At 40.4% G+C, this 18,485-nt stretch overlaps 1 long non-coding RNA gene across 1 annotated transcript; it reads left to right on the forward strand.

Annotated features, from left to right (window-relative positions):
* The first annotated feature begins 380 nt into the window (after positions 1-380).
* On the forward strand, positions 381-14,131 carry LOC104915289. Its single transcript, XR_796318.3, has 3 exons — positions 381-703; positions 852-932; positions 13,982-14,131. It is a non-coding gene; the product is annotated as an uncharacterized LOC104915289 (long non-coding RNA).
* Positions 14,132-18,485: the final 4,354 nt, after the last annotated feature.

Here is an 18,485-nt window from a genome sequence, read left to right on the forward strand (position 1 = left end):
TGTGTGGAGCTGGGGGTTGGACGCATAGTCCTCTGGGTCCCTTCCAACTCGAAGTATTCTGTGATTCTGTGATTCTGTTTACACCATTGGGAGCATTAATCTGATCTGAGCTGGAGGTGGGTGAAAAGAAATGGTCCCCATGAAAGACTTAGAACAGGCAACCACTGCAGGTTTTGTAAGGAGAAGGGGTGGAGGAGGAGAAAGACAGGACGTCCTGAAGCAGCTAGAGAGCCTGCTGTCCGGCACAGGCTTGTATTCATGTTTCTGGAGGTGACCTTAAAAATCACAGGCTGTGGACATGGTAATGGTGTCCTACGAGCTGCTCAGTCAGCCCAGCCTCTGGGAGCTAGCACAGACCAGCTGCTAGTGCATGTGGGTGCTTTGGATGGGGCTATCTGTCCTATTTGCACTGCGAATAAGCCCAGTACAATCTGGTAGCTTCACCATCTGCCTTCTGCCCTGATGTCCTCTGTTGACCTTGCATATTCCTGACCCAGAGTATAGAACAAAAAGTGCATCCATGTCCCTTTAACTTCCCTCCAACCTGCAATTTTTTCTCTCCTCCTCTGGGACTGTGCACGCTGTTGCTGCTCTGTCTGCCAGCAGCCAGTGAGGAGAATTTCTCCTGTTGGTGAGCAATCAGTGGGTCGGAGCTGGCACCCTCCCAGCAGACAGCTCCTGTGAGCCAGCAAGCAGAGCACAGGTGAAATGGGACTGGTGGCATCTGCACAAATGTGTGTGGCTGCCTGCATGTTCTTATGAATCTGCTACCCTTGAAGCCTCCATTTCTCTGACAATCTCTCTTTCTCTTTCTCTCTTCCTCCCTCTCTCCCTCAAATTATTTTTCCAAGGAGAAAAGGAAAAGGCAGACGGAAATAGAAGGCAAGAGACAACAGCTTGAGGACCAGATACTTCAGCTGCAGCATTTCAAGGTAAGGGATCAATGCCAGAAAGGGTGGATTGACTGAATCTGTTCATTATTAGAGATGCAGATCACACATCGGAAAGCTGGGAAGAGCCCACTCCGACATGAAGCAGTTTTCACTGCTGGAGCCTGTCTCTTGCAGTGATCAGTACTGCCTGCATGTCGCTCTATGTGTTTCATGCCCAGAACTGTGCTGCAGAGATGGGGCTGGTAGGGTGTGAGCTCCAGCAGCACAGCCGTGCTGCTATGACAGAGTGCTGCTATTTATTATACATAATGACAAGACACCAGTCACTGCAGGTTGAGTATGTACCGTATGGCTTCGGCAAGCACTTTCTGCCTGCAGATCTGTGTTAGATTATGCTGGAACCTGTCATTAGTTGTGTGTGTGTGTGTGTAACAGTATGCATGTGTGTGTGTTTAGATCTTTAATTGTAGGATGAAGTTGTTAGGAGTACATGGGAGAATATGCATGCATGTACATGCAGGAGGGGTGCTGATGCATATGGGTATGTCTGTATGGAGAGGTACCTTTTTAACAGGGTGCCAAGCCATCCCCATTCCCGTTGGACTCCATGACAGCTGCAGATAACACCAACTGAAAGCCGTCCTGGTTATTTCTATCATCTGACCTTCCTCCTAGTAGCAGTTTGCCTTTACATTCATGTGCAGCAAAGAGAAGAACAGAATTGTATGTGTGATCTTTCTTGTAATCAGTGTGCATTTATGGTCAAACCTCATTAGATTTGTTCTGTAGTGGAGCCTAAGGAATTCAGTAATTAAAATATCTCGGAAAGATGTCCAGGACTGGACAGTTTTTCCTTGCAGCAAGTCAGCTCACAATTCCTTGTGATTATAAAAAGAAAAATTATGTTGCTTGCACAGTAATTGTATGAGCACCTGCATGGGGATGTGCTGTGCTGAATGTCTCTTCTGCCCACGCCTGCACTGGAAGATCAGGCTTCCAGCTATGCCACAGGCGGGATCTTTCCCCTGCATCTCCAAAATATTCATGTTCCATAGACTATGCCTAATTTTCTGGCAAATGTAATGCAATTAAACTCAAGTAATTGAATGCATCCCACACAATGCTCCGTCAGGTTCATTGTAAATCTACAGATGGCACATATTGTCTCTGGTGTCATCAGAAATGTGACTGAATTTCTGTGGGGTAACAGGAGTTGCCATTTCATTCAGGTGGCCCTGGGCCACAGACAAGGGAGAATTTCTTCTTACCAGCATAGGATATGCAGCAGGGCAGCCTTTCCAGCACCTTCACGATGCTTGCTTTCTTTCTTTTTTGCTGCAGAGCGCTTCCTTTATCATATTAACTGTTTGCAAGCTAACTGAATTATGCTTTTCATGAAATCCTTTAAGCAGAACCCTTTGGGAAGCCAGTTCCAGCAACTGCTCTAATTCATCTGATTTCTTGTGATGTAGCTGCTGCTAAACTGCATTTTATCATCCTCCTCAGGGAAAAGCTAAGCCCTCGTGGTGGTGCAGTAGGGTCAGCTGCAGCTGGCTCCAGTCCTGCTGTGATAGTTACCACTTGCCACAGTTCAGGCTTTCTGCATGGATTTCTTGACTAATACATGTGAAAATTAACTATATTTCTATATTAGTTAGCTCACAGCCTAAAGCAAAAGTGATAATCACACAGGAAGCAAAGGGTAAATCAGGGCACAGACTTTTAAAACAATAACTTACTCAGCTAAAAGAGTGATCAGACTTAAGGTCTGTAGTCCTGGGTGTGAGATGAGCATTGAGCTATGGTAGTAGGTCCTCAATCCCTCCATTCAGTGTCTTCACTTGTCATCTGAGGATAAGTGTGTGGCCAACAATGAGGTGGCTTGCTCAAAAAGCTGCCTGCATCACCTCTCTGGGATTTCAGGATTCATCCCTAACTGCTATGAGGCAAATATAGGGAGGACAGCTACCCCAGACCTTTTTTAAAAAGGGGAGAGAAAGAGGCACTGGCCAGGGTTGTTCCCATTCTTCGTGGAGACTTATCAAATAAAGCTGCATTATCTTGTTGTACTTTGTTCATTGCAGTGGTTGCTTATTGGAAACAGAAGGGAGCTGGCCAAAATGGTGCTTGGCTGCCAGGCATTTGAGAAGCTGTTTGTCCTCCCCATCTCCCCAGGGCTCTTGTCTCACTCTGAGTTTCTGCTGGCAAGGGCTTCGTATCTGCTGGTAATGTTGCCCCCAGACCTATCTCTGCCTAAAATAAGGACATCCATCTTCCTTCAGAAATGTTAGGTAAAGCATGGCTCATTTTCTGAATTGTATGTATTGCAGCCAATATAGAACAAGATATAAATCCAGGTCAAAAAGACCAGAGTTGCCTGGAATGCCCCTGTATTACTTAAAGTGCTGTGAGGGTGTTAATGTCACTGTAGAGTGTAAAGACTTTACATTAGTGTTCATTAAAATCAGCAGTGGAGAAGCCTTTGAAAATAATATCTGGGTTAATCCCATGTCTGCAGTATCTGGGTTGATCCTGCAAAGTCTAACAGATTTATTTCACCCTAAGATATTTGCACCCAAATTTGGGTGGATTTGGTTTATTTTTGTATGCTGCCAGAGTGCGCTTAAAATGCACTGTGTAAAATAGCTTGTTTGGTTACCTAATAAAGGATCTAAAAGCTGCAGGGGTTCTGCTCATTTCAGGCAATTTTGTTCACATAGGAAAAATATCTAATAGAAATAATTGATTGCAATTGTTTATTCCAGACTGCCTACAGTGTTCAATTTGCTGATGCCAGTTAGTCCTCTGGCAAGATGACTTACTCTAGTACACATTAATTCATTTTCCCTTGTTACATACATGGCTGAACTACAGCCATGCAGAAGAGCCCAGCAAGCAGTGGAGATAGCAAATATCCACCTTAAACCTGGATGAGGATTTTAGAAACGCATTTTGTGAAGACTTCAGAGGATTAGGGAAATGGTTAGTGGATGATGACATCAGGGCAAAAATATTATTCCAAAATGAATAGTTTATGTGAATTTCTGAGTTACTAAAATGTGTAAACCTGACATGGGAGACAGTCTGCTGCGGTGTAGACTCTAACGATGGAATTTCCTCATTTGACTGAGTTTCTAGAAATTAGGCATTTTTATAGGCAAGGTGTCCACATGGTGCTCCTGGGCCTTCTGGGTGCTCTGTTGAATGCAGGAGGCGTGTTTGTCTAAGTTACAATTAAATGCCTCATTGAGCTAACAGTGGATAATGGAGGAAAAGAGGTGCTTTAAAGCCCCCTTTTTGAGACTGAAAAGGTCGTCTTGCTTTAATAAGAGGTGATCTACAAAATCCACCCTTTTCAGAGCACTTTCCAAGTCTATAGGAACTGGAAGTGTTAGCAGCTTTGTAAAATTAAAAAAAAAAGGGCACCTTATGAAAGTCAGTATCTATCAACATGATGTAGTTGAGCAATTCAGTTGAGGAAGCCAATACTTGGTTTTGGCTGATGACTTTCACTGAAAATACAACCTGCAAGATCCAACAGCTTTTAAGAATTTGTTCAGCTAGGTAAAAGTGGAGTGGACCAGTTCTGATGAAGCTGTTCACTATTTCAAATAAACACCAGGACAGAACAGGTTCTTCTGAGATCTGACTGCCTCTATCGTTAGATGAACAGAATTTCAGTAACTGTTTACTGTGGATCTGTTTGGTGGCAGCTGGTAATAAAATAAACAGCACAAAACCTCCTAATTGAATGAAAAATGATTTCTCTGCTGCAGCTTTACTGTTACAATAAACCCATTTACCACAGTTATTTTATTTCTGGAGTGACATAAGTATGAGGGACCTATTTCTGTTAACAGCTATTTCTTAAAGTGTGCAGTTCGTGAGCACTTAATCTATAACATAATTATACCTTTACTTCAAAGGAGGAGGAGGTCTTTTTATGTTACAGATACTACATTAAGATATTGTTTTAAGCTGAAACTACCTTATCTAAAAATGAATTTTAATTTATTTCAAAATTATATTGTTAGCCACAATTTATTCTAGTCTAAAAATAACTGCAGTCAGAGAATATACATAGATCTTTCCATCCATATACACGTATATATTTATACAAATAAATGCAACGCTGTGGAAAAGGGGAGATAGTTTCTGCAAAAGGGGGAGCTTTGCTAATCCTTTATCATGAGTTCTTTTATGAATTTCAAGTAAATAAACCCTTAAACTGAATATTAGCTCAGCCAAGCACAAAAAATAATGTTTGGTGGTGCCATCAACAGACTCTGCACTTTACAGGGTCAGTGCAATAACCTCCAGACCCTGTTCTTATCAATAGTTGAGCACCCTTTTTGGTATGCAATATGCTGTAGCAGTCTTGGGCTGACCCTCTTTATTTAACATGCTGGAGCTCACCACACTTCTGTGAGGCTGGAAGTTTCTGCCAGCTCTATTTTCCAACCGTTTCTGGAGCATGGAGAAACTGAGAACTAATTCAGAGTGAAATTTCCATTTTCAGAGCATCAGAGATCCTTGTTAAGCCCCTTCTGTGCATCAGTATCTTTGTGATGGCACCCTTCCTTCCCTGGAAAGCTTGCTTCCCATGAGAATTCAGGCTGAGAAGGGAGACACTCTGAGTCTGTATGTCTCTTTTATCATCCAGAAAAGAAATCTAGATTCATTAGCCAAAAAAGGAAGGAGGAATAGGACTGTGTAGCCTACGGAGCTGGGGCATTTTCTGTATCTGAACTGCTCACAGGGATTTAAGGTGCAGGATATTCTTGCACCAACTCTACTAAGAAGTAGTTCTTGAAAAGAAGGGATTTCAAAAATCCGTGCTTTCTTCTCAAGAAATCAGAAAGCAACATTTTTTATCCTCAAATAAAATCTTTTAACCATAATGGAACAGCTTCTCCAGACAAACTGAACAAGTTGCCAATAAAACTGTGAAAGCGTTAATGCTTGTGCTCACTTTTCTCTTGCTTGCATGTCACAGCCACATGGCTGAATATAGAACGTATGGTATTTTTGCCATAGAACACATTTATTTAGGAAAAATTAATGATTGGTTGAGGTGTACTTCAAAGCGGGGAAGAGTTATTCTGCGATGGTCACAGATCCAGGTATTCTGGATGTATCTACATACAGTCACCACGTTAGAACTCAGGTTTCGGCCAGGTGCAGTGTCCTCAGAGCGAGTCATAGCCATGCCAGCAGTTTTCATTTCAGCCATACTGTATCAAAGCAGCTTCAAGATGTTTACATCTTGCTTCGATGCCAGCTTTTCCTAATGGACTCAAGAATGAGTTCACATAACCCAAATTCAGCTTTCTAAAACAACCAGTGTAAGAACTCTTAAGATGAGGGAAAAAAATAAAGGAGCCCTAGAAAACAGCTTTTCTTTTTCTCTCTTTTGACTGATAGTGTATGTTGGAAGGAATGGTAAACTGAAGCCAAGGACAGATTGAATGGAGAGAGGTAACTATTCTTTCGGAAGATAACAGTAAAGATTACAGTAGTAGTGTGGTAGTGACGACAGGTGGCAAAGAAAATTTGTTTTGGGAAAGTGGATTGCCTGTTTTCAAATTTTCAGTTTGTGAACCATTCCAAAATAAGTTAATTTGATTTGTTGTTTTTTTTTTCTTGTTTGTTTATTTTATGTTTTATATTTTAGTTTTCTCTCAAAACCATTCTTTGAAAACATTGAATGACTACTTATAGAAAAAATTATAACATATCTAAACTTCTGACACTAAAAAGTAAAAATGCGATCAACATCTTTTTGTGTGTGTATGTTTGCAGAAGAGGTTCTTATTCAATTTCCATGCAAGAGCACCATGTCTGATGTCCTTGATCTAGCATAAGACAATTTCTTACTCTGGCTGCAAAATTCCCTGGTTAATAAGGAAATTCTCACGGAGTGATATAGTGATTTATGTATGAGAGTACCCTAGAGGTCTCCATGTACCCTCACCAATGGGATCAGGTTGCTCCCATCCCATTGCATTTGGATTCTTGGCCAGGATGGAGATCTCATGACTCCCTGGGCCACTCATTTGCAGGTCGAGCCACCACCCTGGGACTGCATGTGCCCTCATTTTGATATCACTTCAGCAGTATGTGTCTTCACGTTGTGCCTAGAGCAACAGTTCAGCTCACTGATGCATGAGTGAAGTATGGAATAATTTGGCAGAGCTATTCATTATCATCCTACCTTGAAGAAATCTGAAAACTTAAGCAGACTTCCCAAAGGCACTGAAAAATAAATCCCAGCTGTCCAGCTTAGGTATCATTGTGATTATTTTCACTTGCGAATTCAAGAAGAGCTTCTAGGTAGCCCAGAAATATGAAAGATATGTATATGTAGAAAAAATACATGTATGTAGAAAAGAATTCATGTTCAACCCATGTTTCACCTTACTGTTGTTTCGGTCTCAACATCATCTGAAGTCTTTAATGAATATTAAAAAATTTTCTTGAATCAGTCCATGTCTATGATGCTAACCCATGTATCCTTGGGTGATGAGTGATGAGTTATGTGAGCAGAAGAGACACAAACTTTTCATCTTCTCTCATGCAGACTTGACAACATCTCTTGCTGTGGTGGTTTTCCCTTCAGCTGAAGGAGCTTGGGTTTTATTTCTTTTTCTTCATCTTTGTATGGAAACAACTGTCTGCTTGGTTTACACAGTTAAATAAAATATGTGACCTGAGCAATTTAAAAGCAAAACACACAAAATATTTACAATGGTGATGTTGCTAATGGATGGGAAGCTTACACTGAGAACATAAAACAATTGGCTCCTTTTCTTTCCAAGGAGTGTCTAATTGGGCCTCAATCTGTACAGCTTCATTTTCTGCTCCTGAGAGTTTTTAAACAGTGTGTGACCTCCATGAGGGAGCTGCAGTTACAGGCACACCCGTCCCTCTGAAGCCTATGAGATGTGCGTTCCCCATGCCACAGCAGGTTGTGGTCCACATACCCTATCAGTGGCACTGGCTGAGCTCTAGCCCATTCCAATGAGCACAAGCTAGTCAAGCCATCTGATACATTTCCCACCCATTCCTGCAGCCATATTGCTCTGCTCAAAGCTCTCCTGCCCACAGTGCTGCTTCAAGAAAGGAAAACAAATGAAGACTCAGGGGATCTGAAGGGCTGTCAGATGCACTAGCAATGGCCAACAACTGAAGGCAGAAGATTATCTTCTCAGTGTCTTTCAGCTACAGTGATTCCAGGTAGCACTTATCATAGTCGTGGCAATCACACATTTTCACTCATCCAGCACCATGCTCCAGGCACAACTTTTCTGCAGATTGCTGTGCCTCTTCTCAAAGCAGAAGCAGGGAATGAGCTGTGGACACTAAAGTGGCACAACACCTTCTGAATGCACATTGAACGACTGTTGGAAAACATCTGTGACTCTTGGTCAGAATATGTGTTTCTCAAAAATATTTGTTGAGACATCAGTTCCTCAAAATATTTCAAAGAAATTTTTGGTTAGTAAAATCTTAAACTCTACTCTGGAATAGAATATTCCATCTATTTATGGATAGAGTATTTCTTAATGAGCTGGTTAAGCTCCACTAACTAGCTCTTTTTTGTTGTTGTTGAATTATACCTATCCTAGCTGTGATATTCTGGCTGAGGTCAAGACTATGATCAAGCTGACAAGTTTTTCAGCATGACTTCATTCCCTAGCCTGGACAGTGTTTCCATTATACTACTGTATTGTGCAGACATGTTCCTTGGGTCATAACAAGCATCTTAGATGATGGGAAAGGCAACAGAATTTTTAGCAGCTAAGCAAAATGCTGTTTCCGAGATCACCCCAGTGAGCTGGAATCTGCTTCCTCTTCTGATCAAGTCACAACATATATGGATGCATCCATCTCACAGCAAAGCTGAAGAACGTGTCTCGTCTTTATATTGTAAACAGATTCTCCTTTGCTGATACACAATGTATAGAAAGTCTTCCTCAGTCTGGACATCAGCTCAGCCACCAGAAAGTGAAAAAATACAGCATCACTCAGAAACACAGTTTGAGATGCTTTTTTAAAATTTGGGACATATTTGCTATCACTGTCAGGCTGCCAGATGGAGGGGAAGGTTTGTTGCATTGTCTTTCACTAGACAATGAGATACACAGAGATTTGAAAATACAAGGAACCAGATCCCTGAATGCATATTTTGTTAGAGTAAGAAAACTGAATCCATGCAGGGGAGAAATCACTTAATTCCCAGCACTGTATTGTTAATGCTTAGTGATCTTCAAACATCAAAATCCGAACATTTTTGTCAGCATTTCAATTTGGCAAAGATTTCAGTAGTATTGTCTTTAGTGTAGCAGTACTGATTTCAATACAATTACACCAGGGATCATTATTGCCCCTGTTCTGCAGCACAGAAAATACATCGGTGTCCTGAATCGTCCAAATCTTACAGTGTTTCTCAAGATTAGGCATATTTACTGTAGGAGACTATTGTCAGCGGACTTTTGGCATTTACTTCTTTTTGAGATTATCAGCTTCCTTGAAAATCTACTGAGCTGCAATAGGAAGCACTTCAGCAAGCACTTCCCTCAAAGAGAGGCAGTGATTGTTCCTATAGACATTTGTAAATAAGAAAAGTGAAAAGGAGAGAGAAGAAAAAGACCTCAAAATGTAGCATCACAGCATCAACTATCTTTATGTTATCATAGAATTTCAAATGGAAAACCTGGCAAATGCCTCTGGGCATCAGGTGAATACACTGCAATTGTGTGGGACTGGAAGTGTGTTTTTCTTTATGAACAATGTTTATCAAAGGAGATACAAAATCAGCAAGACTGATGGGTTGAATTGATCACCAGCTGGGGCAATCCACATGTGACTCTTAAGGTCCTTTGGTGGCATATCAGTGAATGGAAGAGGGGATAAAAGGATTTACTTGTTATACTAAATTGTCTCCCAATAGTTTTATGCACTATTAAAGTAAAATGCAACATTGAAAGTAAAGAATTTTTTTTTCAGTACAGCAATTCTACTGTGTTCACTGAAGGCATTATGCTTTATTTCCTTGACAGTGCTAAATGTAAACAACTTAAAGCCCTTGGGTTTTACTGTCCTGAAGTATGAAACTGGAATTTATTGCACATAAGGGAGCTGAGCACTGCATCTCAGGCTGTCATTGTGTCCCTTGTATTCCAACACTGGCAACAGCTTCTTTCTGTTCCTTCCAAAATCTATTCACTTATCCTGTCCGCACCACAATTTGTTCATGGAATCGTGACCTGTTTATATTTTTTTCTTATAGCACAATGAGAAAAATTTGCTCTGCTTTCCTCTGCTTTCAAAATAAACACAAAGCTGCTGGATATCTCTGCCATCTCCCTGTGTGCAGAAAAACCAAATCACCTGAGAGCTGTGGTGACCTAGTGCAGTGCAATCCCAGTGCCCTTTCCACTTCAGTAGCAGAGAGCCTTTTTAATGGCATGATTTAATTTCTGCCGAAGGATTTATCCCTGAAGAAATTGTACTCGAAATTGTAAACGAAGGAATAGTTGTACCAAACTGTACGTAGCGTAGCTGATTGCTGTACCAGTGAAATGTTGCTTTCTGATAGTTGAGCATACTCACATTCCATTGTTGGAATGAGCTGTAGAAATGCCTGTATATTTGCAGTGGTATAACTGCCCGCTCTTGCAGTGCTCTGCCCTTTCAGCAATGTCTGAATGTACAACACAACACAGGTGCATAGAGAAGTTCCAAGATGTAGTGGAGAGTTAAGGCACGTATCAGGTAATGATGGAAGAGCAATGCCGAAATACTAGCATGTGTCTGCTTTAATTAAGACTGTTAATGAAGTATAACATTGTTAACACAACACTGTTAACTAGGGGTAACTCAGATGGCAAGCTGACTTCAGGCTCTATTCTCACACTAGTGTTCTCTGTTTAACAGAACTGGGTAACACCTCTTTTTTCTGGGGTAGGTTTTGCAAGAAATTCAGAAGATATGTAATCCAGATTTCATAACTGTGAAGGACAGATGGCAGTGAAGCATCTTTTCTTTCCAAACACATCTGGCTCTGTCCTGCATCTGGCATGTCAGCTTCGATGCTGACTTCCTTCCTGTACAGGACTGGTACACAGGAGCTGTGTCACAGCTGTATCACCACCTCCCTCTTCTGCCCTGTTTGCTCTTGGTCACTTCAGACGTGTCAAAGCCTTCCTTCCAGGTTTCTCATGAAAATGGCCTGGAAAATGTTTGCTTGGAGGAGGTGAGAGATTTTTCCAGTTCAATCTACTGCTTGAGTGTCATGCCAAGGATCTGGCAGAAAAGAATAGACCCCATGGCCAGCAAAGCTGTTGTGCATAGTGCCCCGATGTGTGCCTGCATATTTGCCTGCTGTGCTTGCAGTGGGTGTATAAATACATGTAACCTCAACTTATTGGCAAATAGATTCACTAAATTTTATGAAGTAGTCCTCATAAATGTTTCCATTTCATAGTCTTCTTGTCTGGATTCTTCGGCATAGTATTTAATGATTGCCTTCATTTTCACCTTACAAAGGGGTTCCAAAAACATCAAAGCTACCAGTTTTTCTGACTTAGATAAAATATGCTGACATTTCACCCAAGAGGATTTTCATAGGATTCTTGTCTCTAAATATGTCTTTCAAAAATCCCATTGATGCTTTCCAGTTTCAAACGCATGCTATTAATAGGTCAAAAAAAGAGGCTTCTAGGAGAAAGAAATCATGTGAGTTTGTAGCTCATATGTTTCACATAAACAAAGGCCAAAAGGAAATCTGCAGAAAATATCTTTCTTGGTACACAATGTTTGTACTGAAGAGACTGGCCTCTCCTGCCTGAACGTCATCATGCAAATTCTGTGAAAGTACACTGAAAAAAGCCTGAATTTTATCTATCCTCCTTTAGTAAATGAGGAGTGAGTGGAAGCTAAATATCTCTTGATCTGTCCAAACAGCACTTTACCAAGGGCCTTTTTAGGACTTCTGGAGCCATATCTACAAGGGGTTTGAAACAGAGAAGGCTGTCTTCATTTTCAGAGTTTGATCATTAGAATATAGAGCTTTTCTCCAACAGATCATCACACGAAGTATCAGATTTGAGGCCACAGCTGGATACGACACATGCAGCAAACACGTTTCTACATCTGCATGCAAAAGATACACGCAGCAACAAATTTCTGCATGCTGCATTCCATTTTAAAGAAAAGACACACCATTTCTAAGGAGCGATCAGCTTTCATACTTGGACTTGGATGTACTGCAGAAGGACCTCTCTGAGCTGTGATGTGAAGACCTCTTAAATGCAAAAGACAAGCACAAGTTTTTAAATGCGTAGCACACAAAAGATGTGAAGTCATGACCTGCAAATCCCTCTTTGACTATTGTACTCTGATTCTCTGTTTGTCTGGGGGTCCTCCAGAGAGAGGACAATTCAGTAGTGCCATTGAGCTGGAGGAGATGATGAACTCTTCCAGGTCAGCAGTCTTGTGGTTTCAAGCAAAGGACCCACCAGGAAATCTTACTACCATCTCACAAGAAGTAGTCAGAAGCACTAGTAGGTGATAGTGACAGCAAAAGGACTAATGAAATGCAGAAGCTGTGCTGAAAGTAAATGTCCTTAATGTTTTATGAACACCTCAAAGGCTGCAGCAACTATGAGTAAAACAGACTTATCCACTTGTCTTTTGCTTTGCTCTGTGTCTGCTGCCTTATTAAAATGATGTCAAATAGGCCATGCAGAGACAAAAATAGCTTGTGCATAGATGCTATGTCTATATATACACTGAAAAGCTAACTAAGCTCAGTCTCTCATGTCAAAAAGCTTTCTATTTTGGGCTGGGCTTGAAGCCTACTTTTGGTGGTGAGTGTATTCTCTTTATACGTAGTTTGCAAAAATCAGATTCTCTTCCAGCTACAAACACCTCATTGAAAAGACTGACAGTGCACATTCAAGCAGCCTTTAAAATTTGATTTCTTTGAACTGCTTATTTGTTTTTTAGACTTCTCTGGAGAGGATGCACACTTTCACATGCCTCCTAAGCAAGCATTTCCAACCACTTTGGAAATTCAGAATCAAGGCTCCCCTCTCTGGCCAAGGAAAGGGTTAGTTTGTCAGTTCCCTGGCTGACCAATGTTTCCACCTCTCCATTCCCCTCTTGCCAAGTCCCACAGCCCAGCATGGCTTCAAGCTGTTGATTTTTCTTTCACCAAGTGAGCTCTATGAGGCCATGTCCTGTCAGCATCCCCTGGGATGGATTTGGCCAAGACATACAGGCTGATGAGCTGCTCGAAAGGATTGCTTGGCAGCAGTGCATCTCCATGGCAGATCTTCCTGGGGGTGAGCCACAGCTGGACCACACAGTGGCTAGGAGAGGTTGTTGCCATGTTTTTATGTAGAAAACCACAGCAAAACTCTCCAGAATTCTTTTCCAGGGTATAAGTTGTCGCTATTTTCTGTAGCAGTGCTGCATCCTTGTATACCTACTGTTTCTGAAAGACTTGTATTTGTTTGTTTTAATCAGTTTTTGGCTGAAAGATAATGTGTGTGCTTGCTTGAATATATAGATTTACATGTTGTGTGTCTGTATGTGTCAGTAAATGTAAGAGATCTGTCATATAAATAGAAAAAAATGAGCTTGATTAATTTAGTAGTGGAGTGATTTTACCTTTCATGAAATGCACTACACTTAGAACGTACCACTCTTTATTTTTTTTATTTTTTTTAGGCTCTAAGATGTTTATGAGTTCAGTCTTTCCAGTGCATGCTTTATCACCTGTGAGAGATCTAAGCTTTCTTTCAAAGACTTTTTTGGGTGGACTAAACTCTTCTTTCTATTAGGCACAGAAAATAATTTCAAATTAAGGAATTGATGGTAAACACAATGTGTACTGCAAAACCAATACTGCTAAATTTGTGTAAGCATCTAACAGACTCCCCAGAATTAACTGCTCAAAGCAGTTGTCTGTAATTCAATGGAAGTAATCTAAAATTCAGATGCAGATGTAGCTCCTTCACAGTCTTAAGGTAGCTTTTTTTCCTATCTGTTGCTAAAGTTTTTGTTTTTCTTCCTCACAGTCAAAAGCTCTTCGGGAAAAATGGCTCCTGCAGGGAATTCCTGCTGGCTCTGCAGAAGAAGAAGAAGCCAGAAGGAAGCAGTCAGAAGAGGATGAGCTGAAGGTGAAAAAGCTGGAAGAAAATATACACAGGTAGAGACTCTTTCCCTTTGTTTTGCATAAGAATAGTCTTTTCCATTAAGGCTAGAAATATCCCTAACTCATGCCTCCATCCCCATCTCTGGTGGTAGTTAACAATATCTGCCTAGGGAGGCTGTAAGAGACAGGCAGACAGACAGTCCAAAATGTATTCTCCCAGACTTTCACAGTTGACAAACTAGAGTTATAGCAGTATTTGCGTTGAATGGACTCAGATGGATTTTTTTCATGAGAGAGCTAAAAAGGGGGCCGAGTTCCCCCTTCAGATGCAGTTGTATGACTCAGTCAATACTTGTGAGATTCTCCATTGCTTTACACCTCCTACAGCCAAAAGAACTTCAAAGAGTTGTGGCACTCTTTTGCACTCACTTTTCTTTTGTGCAAATGACTTTTCAAAATGCAACAGCAGATGCTATCATCAGATCAAATATCTACAAGTTTCCTAAGCAAGGCCTGAGCTTTAGAATTTCTTCCTTTTATCAGTTCACCATTGCACTCTAAATTAATGTTCATTCTTTCTTAATATGTGTGTGTGTTTCCCTGTTTTACTCCAAATAATAGATTGTAAAGCTCTTAAGGAAAATGGTCTTATCCCTCACAAAACTAATCCTAGGACTGCTCCTTCTGCCAGTTAGGCTGTGTGAATTTATAATTTCTTTCAGCTTGCAGAATACTTGTAGAAAGTTGGTCAGATTTGGTGCCACAGATTCTACAAATCTACCAGCTGAAATATGCAGGTGAGAAAAGAAAGAAAATAAGACCAGCAGTCCAAGGGTTGAAATATTAGACTAGAATCTGATCAATTTTGTTTGCTTATGCCAGGTTTCTTGTGAGATTTTTTGGAAAAATTCCTGCAGATGTTCTCTAGCGATATACACAAGCAGATCCATGCTGAGTTTGTAAGACACTGTGGAAGTAATGTATTAGCACGACTGAGAATTGACTCATATTACTAGTCTCTCTCCTGTTATTAATATTAATTTAAACTGAGCATCTGCATCATTCTTTTATATCTGTGGTAACATAAGGCAAGAGAGTTTTTTTTTAAGTTTCATACACTGCCTGATCTATTACTCTATAAATTAATGAAGTAGATGGAGAGAATACATAGACTGAAGTTCAAAAGTAAGTAGTATAATGCCTATTTCATCTAGTGGTGAATGCTTCAAAGTGCTAAGTATTCTGACCCTATCCAACAAAACACTTCAGCATGAACTTAATTTCACCTATATGAATACCGCCACTGAAGGCAATGAAACTTGTGTGCTTATAAGCTTTACTTCATTAATTGAAAGAATAGAAAGTAAGTCAAGCAAAACCCTTGTCCATGTGGTTTGTGTTTTTATATTCTTTAACTGCAACCATGAAATGAAATCATTAAGTATTTGGAAGTAATGGAGCTCCTTCAGCCATGGCCACAAATGACAGGTCAGCATGTTACCATTAATTTGAAAGGACATTTGTTTGACAGCCTTGCTAGCAAGCTAAAATTCCCTGGCATCTTTCCAAGGGAACTCCAAAGAAAGTAAAATCTATTTTGATTTTGATAACGCATTAGTACACCTGAGCTTTAGAGACAAGACCGTATAAATTCAAGTCATTAATTTAATTCCCGTTTACATCTGTGACAACATGACCCTTTGAAACACACACCATCAAGATAAGCTGAGAAAGAAAAGGCCAGTAGGAGATGTAATATGTCAGGTATGTTATCTGGAGGGCTAAAGCAGAACTAACTCATCTTGAAAGCATTTGCTTGCTTCTTGCACAACACATTTAGGGTTTGTCTCTTCTGGAAAACATGCAAAGTTTTTGCACTTGCTCTAAGAGCAGTGTGAAACTTTCTCACTGAAGTCAATGTCCATCTTCTGGTAAGCAGCAACCATGCCCTGCTTTAACAGGGGGGACCTTGCAGCCACTCCCTTCCTCTTCCAGAAGTGCAACCTATCCTGATCTCAGAGAGCACAATTTCCCTTGCTTATGCTGAAATGCTTAGAAAGCTACCTTTCTCACATCTCTGAGTTTGCTAGACAAACATCGATGGCACAAGAGAAATATCAATCTTTATATGATAAACCATAAACTAGGTCTGCCAAGCTGAGTGAGCTGCAATACTTAGAGTAGAAAACTGAATGTGTTTGAGGCCAGAGTAACGTTCAGCAATGAGAACACGGACCTATGTAGGACTGCGTTATCTGGAAGTATCAAATATCTCTACCTTAGGGCAACAGTAGAACTGGCTATGGATTTATATATGGACTTCAGGGCCTTGAACACAGCAGGGATGATTCAGTTCAGTTTTGCTTTTTCTGGCTCATTTTATGTGACTTGCATACTAAAAAAAAAATCTTCTGTTGGATATACACATGCTTTTAAATGTTTAGTCTTAAGCTAATGTAGTCAGTTCTCCTCTGTTTGGTATCTGTTTTATTTTAACTGGGGAAGCAAAAATGCATTAATGTACAGACTGCTATTTGTTTATTAGACTTTCCTGTTATCATGGTATGAAAAAGCACATACTTCAGCTTGGAGCCTGCAAGCATATGCACATATGAGTAAACTTGCACAAGTAAGTATAATGATTTAATGAGCTTCCCCATCTGTAAAAGTGTTTGGAAGAAGAAGGTCTCCATTATTCAGCATTTCTTCATAACAAGTGACAGAAAAAAATGCCAGCACCATAAAAACAGAAATAAAACAGAATAGCCACAGTAAAAGACTTGATACAAATAATGAAATTATGTCATGCAGTTATGCTGTTGATTACCTGCAAGTATATACGGAAGTGCAAGATGAAGGTACAAGTTCAAAAGTAAAAGATTAAGATGTAGTCACAGTAGTCTATTAGTGGATTACAGACAATGATCCACTGATAGTTATGATTAGCTCTTTACCGTTAGAATTTTGAAGCATATGTACACTAGGAGCAGTATTTGAATCCAGCAATTCAAAGTGAGAATAAAGAATAAGCAGCATTGAAACAAGTTTTGTTCTGTACTCCTGGTATTCATGCTTGTCCGACTTGAGTCATCAGAATAAGTCTTGTGCTGTCTTATGAGAAAATGCTGATATTCTCTCTTGCTTGCTTTCTTTTTTTTCAACTGGTATAGGCTAGTGGACTTAACAGGAAAACTAGATTCCTATTCCTAACATTGATTAAGTCTTAAATGGAAGGTAAGGGGAAAGGAATTACTGCACCATCAAGTGCATGAAATCTGGCTGCAAGATAGATGGTACTGTTATATAAATGGTAGATCAGAGCCAGAGATATACTTGAAATATCTATTGGCATATACTGTCCTGAGTCACAGAGAAGTTTTGAAACTAATCTAGTTTTCCTTGTTCTCACAAAGAACCTGGGTCAGCATTAGAGGAAAGCAGATAGTCCTGTGTTTCTTTCCCATTGTTTCACAGTGACAAAGTTATCTTCTGCTTTCTGCAGTTGCATTAGATTTTGAATTAATGCTACCAAAGGAGCAACAAATGAACAAGAACTACTTTCCCTTTCTTTCATTACAAAATCACAAAATCACACAAATAGGGATTGGAAGGGACCTCTGGAGATTCTCCAGTCAAACCTCCTGCTACAGCAGGTTCCCTACAGTATGTCATGCAGGAAAATGCCCAGGCACGTCCTGAATACTCCAAAGGAGGAGGCTCCATATCTTCTCTGAGCAGTCTGTTCCAGTGCTCTGTACCCTCACAGTTTTTAAGTTCTTCCACATAGAATCATAGAATCACAGCATTGCTCAGGTTGGAAGAAACCTTCAAGATCATCAAGCCAACTGCAGCCTAACCATACTACCCTAACTCTAACAACCCTCCACTAAATCACATCCTTGAGAACCACATCCAAATGATTTTTTCAGTCATGGACATAAAACTTGTTTTTTGGGATAGTAGTAACATAGATGTCCAGTGAACTTACACAGACACATTCTCAGTGGTGTGTTATAGGTGAAACAGGCACTGGAATGTGTTGCATGCCTCCCATGACTATTTTTACTGCATGACAGTCTGTTATTTTGCAGCAGTGAATGGAAAGTTGGCATTCGACATCTGGGTATTAACAGGCAGAATTCATAGAGCAGAGCAGCCCACCCACAGCCTGCTGTTCCCTCACAGCATTTGAACGGCTCCCAAAACTATTTTGTTTTACTAGATTACATTATAGTATGTGCTGGTGGCCTGTGTTTACTACAAAAGGTGTAGAGTTTTCATTGCTCTAAAACTTTCATCTAACACACCAATATAAAATGCTCTGTGAAAGCATATATCCTCCCTTAAGAGTAGATATCAATTTGAGGCACCAGGAATGGACCTGTCACACTCCTGGAGAAAAGAAACTCACAGAGCTAAACTATCAG

Source organism: Meleagris gallopavo, chromosome Z (assembly GCF_000146605.3).
Source record: "Meleagris gallopavo isolate NT-WF06-2002-E0010 breed Aviagen turkey brand Nicholas breeding stock chromosome Z, Turkey_5.1, whole genome shotgun sequence".
NCBI lineage: Eukaryota > Metazoa > Chordata > Aves > Galliformes > Phasianidae > Meleagris > Meleagris gallopavo.